Source organism: Rattus norvegicus, chromosome 2 (genome assembly GCF_021556685.1).
Source record: "Rattus norvegicus strain SHRSP/BbbUtx chromosome 2, alternate assembly SHRSP_T2T, whole genome shotgun sequence".
Taxonomy (NCBI): domain Eukaryota; kingdom Metazoa; phylum Chordata; class Mammalia; order Rodentia; family Muridae; genus Rattus; species Rattus norvegicus.
The window spans coordinates 214,149,848-214,170,025 of NC_141535.1; the positions used below are offsets into that span (position 1 = coordinate 214,149,848).

A 20,178-nucleotide genomic window follows, 5' to 3' on the forward strand; every position below is an offset into this window, starting at 1 on the left:
ACACATTGCACCTCACACAATAATAGTGGGAGATTTCAACACCCCACTCTCATCAATGGACAGATCATGGAAACAGAAATTAAACAGTGATGTCGACAGACTAAGAGAAGTCATGAGCCAAATGGACTTAACGGATATTTATAGAACATTCTATCCTAAAGCAAAAGGATATACCTTCTTCTCAGCTCCTCATGGTACTTTCTCCAAAATTGACCATATAATTGGTCAAAAAACGGGCCTCAACAGGTACAGAAAGATAGAAATAATCCCATGCGTGCTATCGGACCACCACGGCCTAAAACTGGTCTTCAATAACAATAAGGGAAGAATGCCCACATATACTTGGAAATTGAACAATGCTCTACTCAATGATAACCTGGTCAAGGAAGAAATAAAGAAAGAAATTAAAAACTTTTTAGAATTTAATGAAAATGAAGATACAACATACTCAAACTTATGGGACACAATGAAAGCTGTGCTAAGAGGAAAACTCATAGCGCTGAGTGCCTGCAGAAAGAAACAGGAAAGAGCATATGTCAGCAGCTTGACAGCACACCTAAAAGCTCTAGAACAAAAAGAAGCAAATACACCCAGGAGGAGCAGAAGGCAGGAAATAATCAAACTCAGAGCTGAAATCAACCAAGTAGAAACAAAAAGGACCATAGAAAGAATCAACAGAACCAAAAGTTGGTTCTTTGAGAAAATCAACAAGATAGATAAACCCTTAGCCAGACTAACGAGAGGACACAGAGAGTGCGTCCAAATTAACAAAATCAGAAATGAAAAGGGAGACATAACTACAGATTCAGAGGAAATTCAAAAAATCATCAGATCTTACTATAAAAACCTATATTCAACAAAATTTGAAAATCTTCAGGAAATGGACAATTTCCTAGACAGATACCAGGTATCGAAGTTAAATCAGGAACAGATAAACCAGTTAAACAACCCCATAACTCCTAAGGAAATAGAAGCAGTCATTAAAGGTCTCCCAACCAAAAAGAGTCCAGGTCCAGACGGGTTTAGTGCAGAATTCTATCAAACCTTCATAGAAGACCTCATACCAATATTATCCAAACTATTCCACAAAATTGAAACAGATGGAGCCCTACCGAATTCCTTCTACGAAGCCACAATTACTCTTATACCTAAACCACACAAAGACACAACAAAGAAAGAGAACTTCAGACCAATTTCCCTTATGAATATCGACGCAAAAATACTCAATAAAATTCTGGCAAACCGAATTCAAGAGCACATCAAAACAATCATCCACCATGATCAAGTAGGCTTCATCCCAGGCATGCAGGGATGGTTTAATATACGGAAAACCATCAACGTGATCCATTATATAAACAAACTGAAAGAACAGAACCACATGATCATTTCATTAGATGCTGAGAAAGCATTTGACAAAATTCAACACCCCTTCATGATAAAAGTCCTGGAAAGAATAGGAATTCAAGGCCCATACCTGAACATAGTAAAAGCCATATACAGCAAACCAGTTGCTAACATTAAACTAAATGGAGAGAAACTTGAAGCAATCCCACTAAAATCAGGGACTAGACAAGGCTGCCCACTCTCTCCCTACTTATTCAATATAGTTCTTGAAGTTCTAGCCAGAGCAATCAGACAACAAAAGGAGATCAAGGGGCTACAGATCGGAAAAGAAGAGGTCAAAATATCACTATTTGCAGATGACATGATAGTATATTTAAGTGATCCCAAAAGTTCCACCAGAGAACTACTAAAGCTGATAAACAACTTCAGCAAAGTGGCTGGGTATAAAATTAACTCTAATAAATCAGTAGCCTTCCTCTATACAAAAGAGAAACAAGCCGAGAAAGAAATTAGGGAAACGACACCCTTCATAATAGACCCAAATAATATAAAGTACCTCGGTGTGACTTTAACCAAGCAAGTAAAAGATCTGTACAATAAGAACTTCAAGACTCTGAAGAAAGAAATTGAAGAAGACCTCAGAAGATGGAAAGATCTCCCATGCTCATGGATTGGCAGGATTAATATAGTAAAAATGGCCATTTTACCAAAAGCAATTTACAGATTCAATGCAATCCCCATCAAAATACCAATCCAATTCTTCAAAGAGTTAGACAGAACAATTTGCAAATTCATCTGGAATAACAAAAAACCCAGGATAGCTAAAGCTATCCTCAACAATAAAAGGACTTCAGGGGGAATCACTATCCCTGAACTCAAGCAGTATTACAGAGCAATAGTGATAAAAACTGCATGGTATTGGTACAGAGACAGACAGATAGACCAATGGAATAGAATTGAAGACCCAGAAATGAACCCACACACCTATGGTCACTTGATTTTTGACAAAGGAGCCAAAACCATCCAATGGAAAAAAGATAGCATTTTCAGCAAATGGTGCTGGTTCAACTGGAGGTCAACATGTAGAAGAATGCAGATCGATCCATGCTTATCACCCTGTACAAAGCTTAAGTCCAAGTGGATCAACGACCTCCACATCAAACCAGACACACTCAAACTAATAGAAGAAAAACTAGGGAAACATCTGGAACACATGGGCACTGGAAAAAATTTCCTGAACAAAACACCAATGGCTTATGCTCTAAGATCAAGAATCGACAAATGGGATCTCATAAAACTGCAAAGCTTCTGTAAGGCAAAGGACACTGTGCTTAGGACAAAACGGCAACCAACAGATTGGGAAAAGATCTTTACCAATCCTACAACAGATAGAGGCCTTATATCCAAAATATACAAAGAACTCAAGAAGTTAGACCGCAGGGAAACAAATAACCCTATTAAAAAATGGGGTTCAGAGCTAAACAAAGAATTCACAGCTGAGGAATGCCGAATGGCTGAGAAACACCTAAAGAAATGTTCAACATCTTTAGTCATAAGGGAAATGCAAATCAAAACAACCCTGAGATTTCACCTCACACCAGTGCGATTGGCTAAGATCAAAAACTCAGGTGACAGCAGATGCTGGCGAGGATGTGGAGAAAGAGGAACACTCCTCCATTGTTGGTGGGATTGCAGACTAGTAAAACCATTCTGGAAATCAGTCTGGAGGTTCCTCAGAAAATTGGACATTGAACTGCCTGAGGATCCAGCTATACCTCTCTTGGGCATATACCCAAAAGATGCCTCAACATATAAAAGAGACACGTGCTCCACTATGTTCATCGCAGCCTTATTTATAATAGCCAGAAAATGGAAAGAACCCAGATGCCCTTCAACAGAGGAATGGATACAGAAAATGTGGTACATCTACACAATGGAATATTACTCAGCTATCAAAAACAACGAGTTTATGAAATTCGTAGGCAAATGGTTGGAACTGGAAAATATCATCCTGAGTGAGCTAACCCAATCACAGAAAGACATACATGGTATGCACTCATTGATAAGTGGCTATTAGCCCAAATGCTTGAATTACCCTAGATCCCTAGAACAAACGAAACTCAAGACGGATGATCAAAATGTGAATGCTTCACTCCTTCTTTAAATGAGGAAAAAGAATACCCTTGGCAGGGAAGGGAGAGGCAAAGATTAAAACAGAGACTGAAGGAACACCCATTCAGAGCCTGCCCCACATGTGGCCCATACATATACAGCCACCCAATTAGACAAGATGGATGAAGCAAAGAAGTGCAGACCGACAGGAGCCGGATGTAGATCGCTCCTGAGAGACACAGCCAGAATACAGCAAATACAGAGGCGAATGCCAGCAGCAAACCACTGAACTGAGAATAGGTCCCCTATTGAAGGAATCAGAGAAAGAACTGGAAGAGCTTGAAGGGGCTCGAGACCCCAAAAGTACAACAATGCCAAGCAACCAGAGCTTCCAGGGACTAAGCCACTACCTAAAGACTATACATGGACTGACCCTGGACTCTGACCCCATAGGTAGCAATGAATATCCTAGTAAGAGCACCAGTGGAAGGGGAAGCCCTGGGTCCTGCTAAGACTGAACCCCCCGTGAACTAGTCTATGGGGGGAGGGTGGCAATGGGGGGAGGGCTGGGAGGGGGACACCCATAAGGAAGGGGAGGGGGGAGGGGGATGTTTGCCCGGAAACCGGGAAAGGGAATAACACTCGAAATGTATATAAGAAATACTCAAGTTAATAAAAAAAAAAATAAATAAAAATAAAAAAAAAAAAAGGGGATATAGAAATATGCGCAGGATACCAGGCAGTGGAACAGTAAGAACACAGGCATTATTTATTAATTTAGCTTGCCATCTTCTCTATGTATGGTCCACAACATCCTCGGAGCAATTGTAATAGTGGGATTAAAGACAGCAGATCAAGGACCATCAGAACATCATAAGAAAAATCCTGAAAAGATGTGAGGATTATTAAAATGTTACCTAAAGCGCGCGCGCGCACGCGCGCGCACAAACACACACACACACACACACACACACACACACACACACACACACACACGACAGTAAACTTGTGGTCTTTAGAAAGCTGAACTTGATAAATGTTCTTGATGGAGATTTGGGACAAACTTTGGTTTGTTAATGATAGTGATAATAATTTTGGTGATAATGAGGTACTGGGGTCCTGTGAATAAGAGGAATCTGTAAGAAAAAAAGGATAAAGTTTAGTCTAATGAAATAAAGTGAGGAAGGGCATAAGGAACCACAGAAGAGATAAAGTGACAACAGAAAGATCAAGGGGGACTGCACAATACATGCAAGAAAGCGTTCCTGGCTTGTCCCCGCCAGCGGGACCCAGTTATTCAGGGTCCCGAAGGGGCGCTACCCTTGGGCCTAAATGGGGGGTGAGAGAAGAAGGAGACCAAGCAAGATTCTGTTGTCAAGGTCTCGTTTATTGGGGTGAACGTTACAGCTTTTAAGGCTTTCCAGGTAGGGGGAGTGTCCTTTGTGAAACACAGAGGAGGGGGAGGTGCGAATACAGGTAGTGATAGCTGGAGGCAAAGAGGTCAGGCTGTAGACGATGAGGTCAGGCGGTGGAGACACCGGGTGTTGATTCAGGAGGTAACTGGTATCTGCTAAGGGAACTGAGGCATCCCTTGAATGTTATCTTCCTGTGCCGTAAATTCATGGGAGAGGCTTTCATTCAACAATCTTAAGACTTAAGGCAGTCATCTTAGGGGTGAGTCTCTGTGGCCAAACAGCCCAGAGTCACCTAGTCACTTTGAACCACGCAGTCAAAAAGCGGCTAGGCCCAAATCCAATATGGCTCTGTACACGGCTCCTACTCCAGCTCTAGTGTGGAACCAAATACACCTAGTGAAAAGAGACTAGAAGTCAACTTTAGTCAGAGTAAAAACTTAGTTTGCCCAAGACTTGGGGGATTAGATGTAGCAGTAACGTCTATGTTGTAAGTTGGTATAGGAGGTGAATCCTATTCTGTCATCGCTATGACTTAGAACCCTGGCTCTCAACCTTCCTAAAGCTGCTACCCTTTAATACACTTCTTCATGTTGTGATGACCCCCTCCAACTATCAACCTATTTCCTTGCTACTTCACAACCATAATTTTGCTACTGTTAGGAATGGTAATGTAAATATCTGATATGCAGGATATCTGATTTGTGAACCCCCAACGGGCCACAACCCACAGGTTGAGAACTGTTGTCTTGGAGGATTTTAGACAGATGAAACCTTGACTGAGGGACTATTGTGAGAATGACCTACTCTTGGGCCTGAAAGAAAGGCAACAATCACATGTGAAGGAAACAGGGGTACTCTGCTCCCCATCCCTGAGTGAGCGATGTCTTGTGAGATGCACTAAAAGTCAACTCACTGGGAAATGGGAGCAGTGTGACAATAGGGGTGGGAAGGTCCAGAGGCTTTAGCACAGCGGCAAGCAACAAAATTCACCTGAAGAAACTGGGCTAACAACCCTGAACCCTGGGTCAGCACTCTCCTTGGCTTCTGGACTTACTGTCTTGAGCCCTCAATTATCGGCCTAACTTTTTTCTTTATTTATCACTCTGAGCCTTCCTTCAGCAGCCTATAGGGCCTCTGCAGTTACCTTTTGTTACATGATTTATTGCCAGTAAAAAGGAGAACTTATTTTTCCTCTTTCTTTTCTTTCTTTTTCTTTGTTTCTTCCTTCATTTCTCCCCCTCTCCCTCCCCTTCCTCCCTTCTCTCTCTCTCTTCCTTTCTTTCTATCTTTTTTCAGTTTTCAAACTTATTTTGTGTATGTAAGTCTATGTTTGTGATGTGTGTGTGTGTGTGTGTGTGTGTGTGTGTGCGCACGCGCGTGTGCGTGCAGGAATCAGTTTTCTTCCATAATGTGTGTTCTAAGGATTAAACGTAGATTATGAGTCTTGTTGGCAAGCATCTTTACCCACTTAGCAATCTTACCAGATCATGGTACAGAAAACTTTAAGCTTAGGTTCAGCAGAACATTTAATTTCCAGTCTACTCCCTCTGGTGGGATACTCTTAGCAGAACAGGACACAACTCTGAGACTAGTCCTCCAGTACAGATCTCAGTGATCAGTTTACCATCCACTCCTACCTGACACTGCTCTTCAGTGTATTAGGGAGATGTCCCTCATCTAGCCAGTTCTTGTGTTCTTTAGTCTGAGTGAGAATCTTACCATCCTATGGGGTGAAATACTGATGACATCAGCAGCAGCTCTTAGGATGTGCTCAGAGCAGGGAAGGTCTTAAAATAAACGCTGACCCTGCTCGACCAGTTCAGCAATGTGTATATAAGAAGACAGGAAACTCAGGAAAGTAAGTAACATGACTCCTCCAGAAGATTATGGCCAAATGGAATTATATAAAGTCTTTGAAATACCGGATCAAAAATAAAGAGCTTGATTAATCAATCATATCATAGAGGATACAAATTGGTAAATGAACAACATATAGTTAACGGTTCAAAACCTGGCTAAGAAAAATCAGAAGCATGGATGAGAAATTCAGTCAGGATGCTGAGATTTTTCTCGGGAAGTTGGGGGCTGGGAGGACATAGAGGGAAAGGTTGGGGATAAATAACTCAAGAAATAAAACAGAACCTCAGAATAAAGAACAATTAGGATACTAGATAAAGTAGAAGAGAGAATATCAGCAATGGAAGACATAGTGAGGAAATATTACCTTCAAACGTGTGATATAGCAGTCTCCTCCAAACGGAAATATTTGCTCTACGAAGGGTGGGGAGAGACACGAGTCTCAGAATGTGGACAAAGGTCATACCTGGAAAAGTAGAAACTTCACAGAGTCTCAAAGTCTCCTCTCCAGCTTTAGAAAACAAACCAACAACTGTTGAGGAATGAGATGACCAAGGAGCTGCAGAGAAGAGAGCTTCAGGCTAGGTTCAGGTTGACAAGGTACCTGCGTGATATCAGGGTAGCAGCTTTTGCAAGTTGTCACCTATGGAGGGCTACTTTTTAGGCAATGCAGCTGCTTTTTGGAATTGTCTCTGCCTCTGTAACCCCTGACTCCTATTCCTGTACGAACTCACTGGTTTATTAAATTGTACTTTGATACAATCATTATTTTACTTTCCTGTGGATTCCCTTTCGGGGGTGAGTAGGTGTGTGTGTGTGTGTGTGTGTGTGTGTGTGTGTGTGTGTGTGTGTGTGAGAGAGAGAGAGAGAAAGAGAGAGAGAGACAGTGTGTGTGTGTGTGTGTGTGTGTGTGTGTGAGAGAGAGAGAGAGAGAGAGAGAGAGAGAGAGAGAGAGAGAGAGAGAGAGAGAGACAGTGTGTATGTGTGTGTGTGTATGTGTGTGTTGCATCTTCCTAGGAAAAGTATGGTACAAATACATTAATAAAGAAACAATAAAATAAGTATTACCACAATTTACAAGACCTCTCTGACACAATCAAGGAGGGACTAAATCTAAGATTCTGTGTGGTAGAAGGAGCTGGGATATAAAATAAAGATACAGGAAACTACTCATTATAATAGAATTTTCCCCAAATCTAGGGAAAAATGAACATCCATGTACAAGAGCCATTTATAATTCTAAATAGACATGGCAAGAACAGAAACTTACTACTACACAGTATGGTTGCAATGCTAAAACTACAGAGGGAAAAATAAACAATGACAAACATAAGAGAAAAACATTATTTCACAAAGGCAAACCTATTCAAGTAATATCTTAACTCTCATCAAAACCCCTAAAATCAAGGAAAACAGAATAATATACTTTAAATACTAAAAATAAATAACCACCAACCAAGATAATTATACCTAACAAAGACATCTTTCTCAGATTCATGCAGATAACAAAACCTTCCAAGATAAGCACAAATAATGTCATGGATGACTACTAAGACAGACATTTAAAGTGGTGGTCTACAGGCCTGCGAGGTGGCTCAGAGGGGAAAGGTGGTCGCTGCTAAGCTTGATAACTTGACTTCAGTCTTTGGGACCTACATAGTGGAAGCAGAGAACTGACACTCACAAGTTGTTTTCTGACCTTCACCATGAATAACAAATGCTGGTAGGGATGAATAGAAGAGAAAACTCTTATAGGCTGCTGCTGTGAATGCAAGTAAGTCCAGCCACTCTGGAAACCAATAGGGAAGTTCTTCAACAAAGCTAAAAGTAGAATTATCACACAAACAGGTTATATCCATCTCGTAAATATACTGAGATTGTAATCCAGTGTATTATAGAGACACCCAAAAACTTTTGCTGTCTGTTCAAAACAGGCAGCCTATATGTCTATCAGCCATATATGACATCAGCCTATATGTCTATCACCAGAGAGGCTGATACATTGAATGTAGTATGTGTATAATGGAGCCTTACTCCTTCATAAAAATGAAATTATGTCATTTGAAAGAGAGTTGATGGACCTGGAGATCATCTTGTTGAAGGAAATAAGCCAAATTCTGACAAATATATTTATATCTTATATATTAATTATACAAATAAATTGTGTACATACACATGCACAGAGAGAGAGAGAGAGAGAGAGAGAGAGAGAGAGAGAGAGAGAGAGAGAGAGAGACGAGACTGACAGAAAAGATGAGAGAGGGGTCAAAAAGGAGTGTTATATGGGTTGAGAGGCCAAAGTATCTTCTAGGAACAAAATCTCTTTGTTAAACTTGTCATTATGCACAATGAATATGTGATACTTTTGGATAAGAAAGGGTGAAAGGAGTAAAACGTAAGAAGGTGTGAAGATCCTGGCCAAGGATTATGAAAGCAGGATGTGTTGTGGACTGGACACAGAATTCTGACGACACACTCAGTGTCCACGGATTTAAGCAGAGATCAGTCAGCGAGGTGGGTTTTCCTCACATATGATCACCTATGCAGATGAAAAAAGCCAGAGGAGGAAGAACTGCTTGAAGAGTTTTCGGGAAAGGACGTTTGCCAGGTAAGCATGATATGTGGAGGAACTTGGGAGATCACGTATTTTGACAGAGTCAGTGGCTTCTTGTCTGTACTTTTGTTAAGTATTTTGCTTATCCTAGTGTATGCGTTCCTCCATTCCCAGGGGACAAGCACTTCCTCGGTGCCAATGATAATAGTCAGCATTTCCTTGGCACCCGGCAGCGTTTCGGGACGATTCCAACACTCCTGCCGGAAGTTTTCCTGTTTAATCTTCCTCCTGCCCTTCAAGAGCTCACGCTGTTATCAGTGTTTTCCAGATGAAGGCACTGATGCAGAGAGAAATTAAACAGCGAGCCTAAGATCATACAGTAAGTAGCTAAGCTGGAAATGCAGCATGGAATTTCAGAATCGGGTTCATCCTGCCAACATGACAACTGCCCGTGATTTACATGACCTGCCAGAAGTTATACAGATTATAAAACAAGGGAAGCTTCATTAACAAATTACTTAGGGGAACTGGCATGTATAAAGCAAAGGCAGAACAATGGATTAATACAATTATATTAGGATGCAACATATCCTGGTTGGAAAGTCATAAATGGGACGAGGACTTGCCAGCATCATTTTTTTTTTTTTTGTTGTTGTTCTTTATTTTTGAGATTGGAATTCAATTACAGCATTTCTCCCTTCCCGTTCCTTTCTCCAAACCTTCCCCACTCTGCTTCAAGTTCAGGGTCCCCCTCTTCACTAATTATTATTGTACCCATATATGTATTTTTACCTACTAATAGGTTCCTAAATATGATCAAGTGAGGCCCTATAATGTTATTTGTATATATGTTTTCAGAGATGACCTTTCCCACTGGACAGCCAACTGGGGAGGCCACCCGTCTGCCCTCAGTTTTACTGCGTTGCCTGTGTTCTTTGTGTATGGTTGAGGCGCTCCCTCATCCAGTCTAGCACGCTCAGTGCTGTCTTCCTTGTTCAGCTCATGACTTCGCAGGTGTAGCTCCTAAGGTTTCTAGAAGACACACTCTGGCGGCAAACTCCCTGATATGACTCTTATAATATTTCTGCCCCTTCTTATTCTATGTTCCCTGAACCTTAGATACAGGGATATTTGTAGATTTATCTATTTGGCCTGGGCTCCAAAGCTTTGCATTTTGATTGGTTGTGGGGTTTTGGCTTTTTTGTTGTTTGATTTTGTTTTAGTGGTTTTTTTTTTTTGTTTGTTTGTTTTTAGTTTTGGTTTTGTAGTGTTCCCTGTCTGTTGCAACGAGAGTAGTAGTTTCCTTGATGAGAGATGAAGACTATACTTATCTGTAAGTATAAGGACAGACATTCACAGACTGTTTCAGATTATGCTGGTTTAGTAAATTAGCAGTTGTAGTTCTCATCCAGTAACCATGAGCTCGTTAGCACTGCACAGTTTGCTAGGTTTCCAGTAACAGGCCTTTTATCCCTCTGGGTGGATGGGTCTCATGTCTAACTAGAGAGTTGTTGGTTAACCATCAAAATGTGTGCCATTACAGAGCCCAGCCATGGTGTTATCCCGCTATAGGTGTCATAGCTGGGTGGGACTGCTGCTTCCCTTCCTTCTTAGTACGGTGGCCTACTGCCTTCTGCTACTAGGAAAGCCATTTTTAAAAGCACAGGCAGGATATTAATGCAGTGCTTAATGGTGTAGATATAAATTGTCATGCTGAGATTGGCCCTCCTATCATTGCAGAAGACTGGTGTGATGGGGAGGGAAAGCTGAGTTTGCTAGAAGCTGTGGCAATTGACATCAAAAGGGCAAACAATATAAGCCTGGGCCAGGGAGTAGCTTGGGGAGTCTTGCATGTACCCAGTCTTGTACATTTTGGAAAGCAAAATGGGAGAAGAGTGACTGTGGCCCCATCCACCATCTCCCTCCCACCCTCTCAGCTCATGTTCTTCTAATGCCTTGTGAAGGTTTAGTCTCAAATGGAGTAGATAAATAGTAATGGAATTTGATGATCAATCAATAAGAGGATAATGAAAACAACACATATGTATTGTACACACACACACATGTATATTTACAAATGAAGACATTGTCAATGTTAATATCAAAGGAAGCAGAAAGAACTTGGGAAACAGTTTGGAAACTATGAAAACATTAGGCTACCAGAGTAGGACTAGTTGTTCTCCCCGCAGCAGCTCGACTCAAACGCTGGAGTTGCTCATTAGCTGCCTAAGAAAAGTCACGTCTTGTATCTAAACTTGGTAGAAAAAAAAATCATTTCTTACGACTACAAATCCATTTCACAGCACCAGAAGAATAATGAACAGAAGCGTGTGTGCCCTTTTCTTTTTAATATTTCTGGTCCTAGGTGGCAAGCGTGAGAAACAGCTCAATAACAACAGCGGCTGTGCTGTGGAAGATCTTGGTCCTGCTGGAGAAGGCTGCTCAGCTAGATAGAAACCTGGTATGTAGCTATGTGTTGACAAGGTGCTCAACACAGTCAGGCGGTAGACACAGGATGTAAAATGAGGCAGACTGTACCTAGTCGAAAGTGATTGCTACATGTTACCACAGGCACTGTTTTCTAACTCTGATGTGTGGAATAGTTGGGCTTGCATCCTCTTACAAAGAGAATTAAAGTAATCCAGTCACTGAGGTGTTTATCAACTTGGCTAATACCAAATTTACTTCCCCAGAATTCTCTTTAGGGTTCTGTAGTAAAGAAATTGGGATAAAGTCTGGGAAACTAGAAGTGAAGTGACAGTTGTAAATCCTTATAGCTGGTACATTTACAGTAACGACTGAAACAGGCCAAAAAGAAAAAAGTCCTATGTTTTTAAGTCCATTTCCAGACTCCTTAAAAGTCCCTAAGTTGTTAGACTGTTAACTGCAGTGTCCCCAGGCTACCTCCAGTCTGTGGATAAGATCCTATAAAGGCAATATTGAAGCTGATTTTATACACACACACACACACACACACACACACACACACACACATATATATATATATATACATACATATATATACATATATATATTTCAAATGAACATATTTAAAAGTATATTGTTTATTGGGTTTTGACAAATTTGTATACATTTATATACATGGTATTCCAGTTTGCTTTCTGTTGCTGTGGTAAAATACTGAAAAAGCAACTTAATGGAAGAACGAATTTATTACATCTTACAGGTTACAGTTTAGCATCAAAGGAACCCAGAGCAGGAGCTCAAGCAAGGACTTGGATTAAGAAACTGAAGCAAGGACCATGGAGGAACATTGGTTACTGCCTTACTTCCTGCCCGGTTTAAAACAGATTGCCAGAATTGGTTTGAGGCCAAGCAGAACAATTTAATCACAAGTAGAGAGAGGCTAGTTTGAATCAGTCAGCTTAGAGAGGCGTTTGGGTCAGAACAGGTGAGTTGAATCAAACATCCTGAGTTCAGAATAAAATAGAAAGGATAAGTTTATTCAGCAGTGAGCCTCCGAGAGGGCCACATCTGTGGGACATTTTTTACTTGCTAATTGATGTGGCCCGGCTCAGCTTACTTTATGAGGGCGCTCCCCTTCGGGGCAGGTGCATCTGAAGGTGGGATGGAATACAGACTCACCACATAGCCCTAGAAGGTCCGTGGATGTGATCTCTTGTTGGAGCAACCCATGTGGCGGGATTAAAATCCGTCTACTCAGTTAGATGGAGGCTGTTCTTGAATAAAGGGTCTATCTTTCCAGGTGTGTGAGGTTGACAGCTAAACGTTCACACATGTGTTTTTACCTCTTTATTATGCTGGTCTGATAAACTTGATCCATGTTTGCAAATGTTGAGCAAAGCTCGAATTCCTGAGATAAACTTCAAGTAACCATAAAATATTAAAAATATTTAAAAATTTTAGCTTTGGACTTAAATTGCAAACATATTGTTTTATAATTGTACTTGTGTTCAGAACAAATAGCCATCTGCATTTTATTTTACACAATTAATTTCTTCTTTTGATAGTTTGATACTTAACATACACACACACACACACACACACACACACACACACACACACACACACACGTTATACATTGCTAAAGACAAAGAGTTTTTCTCTCCCAGAAGTTGTGTTGTGCAGAGAGCATGAGTCCCCCCCCACATCTATGCTGAATGTTAATGGGCTTCGTCTTGTACAAAATGTATGCAGGCAAGTAGGATTATTATGAGTTCATGGGTGTCATAGCCGGTCATGCCCCTAAGACAGCAAATACTTCATGGCCTTCCTTCCAACCATCTGGCTGTTACATTCTTTTTACCACCAGTTCTGTGATGTTTCCAGAACCTTGAAGGTGCATAAGTATCTCAATTAAGACTGAACACTCAAGAGTTACTCATTATTTTTAAACATTTTTATTGGATTTTTTTATTTATTTACATTTCAGATGTTATCCCCTTTCCTGGTTTCCCGTCCACAAACCTCTATCCCCTCCCTCTCCCACTTCTATGAGGGTGTTCCCCCACCCACCTACCCACTCACCCACTCCCGCCTCCCTGCCCTGACATTTCCCTACACTGGGGGGTTGAGCCTTGGCAGGACCAAGGGCTTCTCCTCCCATTAGTGCCCAAAAGGCTATCCTCTGCTACATATGCAGCTGGTGCCATGGGACTGTCCATTTGTACTCTTTGAGTCATGGTTTAGTCCCTGTGAACTCTGGTTCATTGGTATTCTTCTTCTGGGGTTGCAAACCCCTTCAGCTCCTTCAGTCCTTTCTCTAACTCCTTCCCTGGGAAGCCTGTTCTCAGTTCAATGATTGGCTATGAGCTTCTGCCTCTGTATTTGTAAGGTTCTGGTAGAGCCTCTCAGCAGACTGCCATATCAGGCTCCTGTCAGCATGCACTTCTTGGCATCCACAATATTGTCTGGGTTTGGTGGCTAATATAGGATGCATGCCCAAGTGGGACAGTCTCTGGATGGCCTTTCAGTCTCTGTTCCACACTTTGTCCCCATATTTCCTCCTGTGAGCATTTTTGTTCCCTCTTCTAAGAAGGACTGAAGCATGCACATTTTGGTCATCCTTCTTCTTGAACTTCATGTGGTCTGTGGATTGTTACTCATTCTTAGCGCCTACCTTGATAAACTGAATCACTGCATTAACCCCCATTTACTGGAAGATAGGCTTCCCTGATTAATACTGAGAACTGCACTAGTTTATGAACATAAATATAAATACTTAAGGAGAGTGATCTAGAAGCTCAGGTAAGAACCACCAGACCTACTATGCTCATCTCTCTATTTATCATCCACCATCCATCATGTAACCTTGAGATTAAGTGAAACCAAACCCAGTAAAGGGGCACCTGAGATAGTCTGCCTGTCCATCAGCCAACCTCCCTACCATGCTGTTCTGAGACTACATGGAGTTTGACTCAGAACCCCAAGGAGGAATAACCAGACGCAAAATGCCCACCCAGCTGCTACCCACCCACCTGTCCCTTAAGGGATGATATGGCATCATAAAACCTTGTTTGCAGATAGGCATCCTTTGCCCCAGACGGTTGCCTATCAGCCACCAAACACAGCTCAGTCCATAAACCATGTGATGTCTTGCGACTTCTCTGCCAGGAAGGGCAGAGCTAGTCTACTACCTTGCCTGACAAAATACCTTATTACTATGAGGCATCTGACACCAATGACCTCAGATGAGTACCTCCAAGCCTGCTATCTATCTCAGCTATCTTGAGATGGTCTGGGGCATCCTATGTTCTACCCTTGTAGGGAAGCATACACTCCCACTCTTACTCTAAGCCTTGCTGCTCAATGACCAATGGTATAACCTATAAATGCTCCATAGTCTTCTGAAAATTGGTAACCTTTTATGCCCACAGAAGTTTTTTTTTTAATAAGTTCAGAGGTCGTACCTTTATCTAACTGAGTTGAAACCACTTCTGACATTCTTTTAGCATGTCAACACAGTGAACCCCAACACTAAACTCCAAGCACCATTCATCTGGGTAGCAAACCGACAAGTTGGTGTTAACAGCAAGCAAAGGCCTCCAAAACAATTCAACAAATGTATGACCAGGAATCCATACCAAGGAAAATTATCAGTGATGTTACTCCAGATGTCTAGTCCCATTGCCAAAATACAGACAATATGAATAACAAAGGCAAGATTCCTGCAGAACCAGCAGCCCAATGTTCCATAAGAAAAGCAACAGAGGTGACCCAGACCCAAAAGGACATTTATGGTATGTACTCACTGATGAGTGGATATTAGTCAAAAAGAATATCTGAGATGCAACCTACAGACCGTAATAAGTATAACAGGCAGAAAGGCCCAAGAGAGGATGTTTCAATCCCACTTAGAAGGGGGAAGAAAATAATCATGGGAGGCAGAGGGAAGGAGAGACTTGAATGGCAGAGGGGAAGGAGAGGGGGGAAAGCAGGACAGGATTGGGTATTGGGGAGGGGTCAGGAGAGGAGGCCAGAGGACCAGGAGAGTGAATGGAAATATGCAGCCTTGGGAAGGGGCTAGGAGGTGGGGGGACCCTCTAGAAAGTATCAGAGACCTGGGAAGTGAGAGACTCTCAGGACTCAGTGGGAATGACCTAAGCCAATATGCCCAACAATGAGGAGAGGAAACTTGAAGAGCCCACCTCCAGTAGATAGACAGGGCCTCAAGTGTGAGACACAGTTGCTAACACACGGTCAAAATTTCTGACTTAGAAATGTTCCTGTCTAAAAGAACTGCAGGGACAAAGTGGAGAAGAGACTGAAGACAGGAGCCTAGCATGGCTGTCCTCCGAGATGCTACCAGCAGCTAACTGAGTCAGACTCAGATACTTACACCCAACCATTGGACTGAAGTTGGGGACCCCTGTGGCTGAATTAGGGAGAGGATTGAAGAAGCTGAAGGGGGTGACCCCATAGGAAGACCAGAAGTTTTGACCCCAGGGAGCTCCCAGAAACTGAGCCACTAACCAGGCAGCATACACTGGCTGGTCTGAGGTCCCCCCCAGCACATAGCAGAGGACTGCCTGGTCTGGCCTCAGTGGATGAAGAAACACCTAATCCTTGGGAGACTTGAGGCCCCAGAGAAAGGAGAGGCCTGGTGCTGGGTAGGGAGTAGGGGAGCACCCTCTCAGAGTCAAGGGGGAGGAGAGTGGGACGAGGAACTCTGGGACAGGGGCAATGGCTGGAGTGTAAATAAAGTAATGATGATATTGTTGACGATGAAAACATATCATTCTCTCTTTCTGACATACAGTATGGCACACCTCCTTCCAGTCTTTAAGTATCTGTACACATTTGAGAACTTGGATTTCTTTTTTTTTTCAAGAGCAACAAAAGCGTGTAATCCATCACACATGTGCAGGTGTTCAATACCATCCACAACTTGTATTTTAAAAAGGATTGTTACAAGGCAATTGTCTACCTCTCAATTTTGACAAAGTTTGAAGAAGTGAACATTCTCAGGAAATAATTATGGATGGATACAAAGTGGATGATGTAATAGATTATTATTACAGTATTTATAGTGCTGAGAACTTGGATTTCTAACAAAAAAATTCTGAACAGATTTTTCTTTAGATATGTTTACTTAAAAGTTATATTCAACTAAGAAAATATGCAATATTATTTTATTGCTTTGTTTTGCAGTGAATGAATCATCCTATAATAAATGAATACACTTGCTTTAAAAATGTCTTATAAAACAGTGATTCTGGAACAGTAATTATAAATATGTTCAAGGAACTCAAAGGGGACACGAATAATTGCATGGACAAAGACCACAGACAAATAGTTGAAGGAAATATTGAAAACTATTCAAGATATTGAAAATATTTCAACATTTGAACATATTCAAAATTATTAAATCAGAATTTAAAAAAAGATATAGACTTACTTTCAGAACCTGGATCACAGCAACAATCTTTCGTGGTCCCCTGGCCACCACATCAGCCCCTGCAAATGTCAAAGATGATGCCTGAAAGCCGGTTATCCAAGAGAATGAAGATTTCAGCGACAGCTGTCTGAGCCCTGCGTCCCCTTCCCTCCTTAGTCAGGAGTTCATGAAGATAATCTCCCAGCTACCATGGGCAGATGTCAGAGCCCGTTGTCCCTGCAACTCTGCCACCCCTTCAGGGATTCAAGCAGGAATACCACGACCCACTCCATGAACATGGGGTCCCTGGGATGCCTAGTCCCCCAGTACATGGGTTCCAGTCACCCATGGGACTCAAGCAGGAGCCCCGATATTACTGTGCTGACTCAGAGGTGCCTAACTACCAGTTACATGAGAGGCAGATATTTCTCCAGCAACCATGAAAAGGACTTTTGAAAAGGACCCCAGGCTATACTTTGATGACACTTACGTGGTGACCGAAAGACTGGAAGGCAAAGTCAAACAGGAGCCCACCATGAATTGAGAGGGACCCCCTTATCAGAGGTGAGGCTTTCTGCATCTGTGGCCATTTCTCGTCACCCTTATGGATGACCCAGCCTAGACTGGCCAAGGCATGGACACTAACCTCATAGAACCAGAAGAGGTTGCTCGGCGTTGGGGGTATTCAGAAGAATCGGGCAGCCATGAACTATAACAAGCGGAGCCATTCTTTCCGCTATTAGTATGAAAAAAGCACCATGCAGAAGTTGGGTGGGGAACGTACATCTCCAAATTTGTCTGTGACCCAGATGTACTTTTCTCCATGGCCTTTCCGGACAATCGGCTCCCGTTCTTGAAGGCAGAGTCAGAGCAATGTTCCCTCAATGAGGAGGACACCCTGCCACTGACTCACTTTGAAGAAAGCCCGGCTTACCTCCTGGATTGCTGCGGCAGTCTCCCATACGCTGAAGGCTTCACTTGCTAACTTTCTGAATGGCCGAGTAGTCAAACCCTAGAGCTAGCAGTCCCCATTTAGGCAAACAAGGGTAATGGTTTTGTTTGTGTTTTTGGCTGTTCCTAAAGCTTGCCCTTTGAGTATTACCTGGAGAACCCAAGCTGTCTCTGGATTGGACCTCCTTAAAGACAAATACCTTGGCTAGGGAGTGGGAACAGGGAGAGACAGAAAGACGACCACGTGGGTGGTGATTCTCATTCAATTCCTGGGAAGGCACGGAAGTCTTCCGTCATGGACAGTACATGCAGAGCAGTATAGCAGCGGGTTCAGGTTAGGCCCATGAGAGGGGGCCAAGTTACGACAATCTACAGTGATCATGGACTACTAAATGCCTTCACACAGAAGGCTTTGCCTTGTACAGTACTTCAGAAAGAAGTTGCACACCCATGGGAAAGTCAATAAGGCTGGGTTGGGGGAGTCTCAGACCATTGAGGCTTGAAATTTGCAAAACTCGTGTAGCTCATCCTGAAATCTTTCTCCTTTAGCCCAGGGAGGGAGGGAGGGAGGGAGGGAAGGAGGGAGGGAGAGAGAGAGAGAGAGAGAGAGAGAGAGAGAGAGAGAGAGAGAGAGAGAGAGAGAGAGAGAGAGAGAGAGGCGCTGTTATTCACTCCATGGTTCTCAGATCTCTGCTCCTCTTGAGCCTTCCAGCCTAGCGGTCACCATAAGTAAATCAAGTGCCCCTGCTCCCAGTCACTTGGCTTGTTTTAGTAAGATAGTTAACATGACAGTATTTTGTTTTGCTTTGATTTGGGGGGAGATCATTTTGCTTTTGGTGATTGTTTTGGAGGAGTTTACATAAATTAATTTTTGTAGTTTTGGTATTTAAAGCAAAAAACCAACAGAACAAAACCTTTTTGGTAAGTACGCTGCATCCCGTAGGTGGGGTGGTGCCCACTTCAGAAGACTCTACAGTCTAAGAGGCTCTGCTGGGGCTTCCCCTTCGCCATTTAGAGGCCTCCTTGGTGCTTTGTGCACCAGACCATCTGTTGAAATGTGCTTTGTACAGTTTTGAAGTGTGTGGGACAGCCGGAAGACAGCTTAGAGAGCTATGTGTCTAGTTCTCCATGCTCACCAATTCTCCTTCTCTGGGAAGCAGATGTACATACATACTATATACATGTCATGTCCATGTACATACCACATACATGTCATGTCCACTCAACAACTGGCTACCTGGACTTAAAACCCTGCACAACGGTTCTCTGGGGTCTGAAACTTACCTGTCACCTACAGGTAAAACTGTGCTAACTAGCATTCTGGCTTCCTGCTACATTTTTTCTTTTTAAAATTTTTTTTATTCTGATTGCAGTCTTATACTGAGAATGCTCTAAACAACCAAACTAAAGTTGTATAAAACTTGGGTTTAAAGTGGTCGGAAAAGTCAGCAGGAAGTGCCAGTGCTTCTCTGCCTGGCTCCTTGTTGACAGGAGTTTGCTGTCCTTGACACACACCACAGGTTGTGTTCCTCACATGGGACACACAGAGCTGACTGAGTGAGTGGGACATCCTTTGCTGTCCACAACCTTCTCGTAACTTGTGAAAAGAGGTTCACAGGAATGAGAGGGTACGTTTTAGAGATATGAGCAGATAAGGTTTTCCTCTGACAGCTAGTCAGCCCATAGAGGTGTCAAACCTGCAGCTTGGGACTTAATTAGCATTGTACTCTAATGGAAGGACTCTTTTTTTTAATTTTAAAGATATTTATTTACATTTCAAATGTTATCCCCTTTCCTGGTTTCCTGTCCATAACCCCTATCCCATCCCCCTCCCCCCTTATTCTATGAGGGTGCTCCACCACCCAGTCACCCACCCCTTCCTGCCTCCCCACCCTGACATTCCCCTACACTGGGGGGTCGAGCCTTGGCAGGACCAAGGGCTTCTTCTCCCATGGGTGCCCAACAAGGCCATCCTGTGCTACATATGCAGCTGGAGCCATGGGTCTGGGAAGGACTCTTTCATGGTTTACTTATAGTTTTCTAACCTATACACGGTCTATACCTAGATGTGTATTTTACCCCAGCTG

At 42.5% G+C, this 20,178-nt stretch overlaps 1 pseudogene; it reads left to right on the top strand.

Moving 5' to 3' along the window:
- Positions 1-18,125, top strand: part of Etv5-ps4 (ETS variant transcription factor 5, pseudogene 4) — a 36,887-nt pseudogene extending 18,762 nt beyond the window's left edge.
- The last annotated feature ends 2,053 nt before the right edge of the window (positions 18,126-20,178 follow it).